The sequence below is a fragment of the Penaeus monodon genome, chromosome 32 (genome assembly GCF_015228065.2).
Source record: "Penaeus monodon isolate SGIC_2016 chromosome 32, NSTDA_Pmon_1, whole genome shotgun sequence".
In the NCBI taxonomy this organism is placed as follows: Eukaryota; Metazoa; Arthropoda; class Malacostraca; order Decapoda; family Penaeidae; genus Penaeus; species Penaeus monodon.
In genome coordinates, this window is record NC_051417.1 from 35,350,770 (window position 1) to 35,351,838 (window position 1,069).

Sequence of the window (1,069 nt, forward strand, 5' to 3'; positions counted from 1 at the left end):
ACAAACCTTGCAGCTTTAAATTATTACAAAAAATCCAGGGATTAGTTTAAAGAAAAAAAAGGGCTCGGAAACTGAGCAACGGAAATATAACCTTAGCTCAGCTAATAATAAATCAGCGAATCCCAGATGCGTAAACATTTGGGAAAGATGAACCTCCCAGAAAATGCAGAGTTACACAGCTTTGTAGAGCGGATAAGTAAACAATTTTTATCAAAGGGAGTTTTTTAATGATACTCTTTTGTCCTAGATTTTACCTTGTAGGCGAGAAAAAAAAAATGTTTTCGAGTAATGTTTTTGATGGCAAGTTTCTTAAAAGTTGATTAACGGAGAAATTTAGGTTTGACATCTGAGAGCAAGGAAGCGAACACGAAATTCCATTTGAATTTGTACTTTATAGATGTCCCTGAGTGAGTTCTAAAGTAGCAAGGCTCGCAGATTTAATTATATAATCTTCATGTAACATTATTATAAAATCCCCGAATTCATTGATACAGTAAAAATATGAAAAAAAGTTAGTGTTTAAGCACGAAAGCACAATACTTACAACGGATAATCACTGATGTAGAACGAAGATGAGTAATGACAGTATTTTCGTAATATCTGACGTTTTTCGAAATCACTTTCCATTGCGTGCGCTAAAACCGTACTGCCAAATATCTGGACTGCAATAAAAAAAATGTAAAAGGAAATTAATGGGCTGAGAAACTGATAGCGCAAGTGACATATAGACAGCTATGATAAATGGACAGAATCTTTAGATAGTAAAATTATTGAAACAGCACAGGATTGGCTCCTGCCTACGTGGGGTGGTGGGAACAACCACGACCTAATATGATTTACTGTTGTAATATCTGTGCCACATGCTATCCGTGTTGGCTCCATATGTGCAGGGGTGAATTATGTCATTGCAGCATCTTATTAGACGTGAATTTCAGGATGCACATAGAAAAATACTCTGCGTAAATATCGATTTTTTGAAACGCATGGATCTGACAGTTTCACAGAACAGTAAATTCGGTGGTGGTTCCATTTTTATGAGGTTTATTCACATACACACACACATTCATTT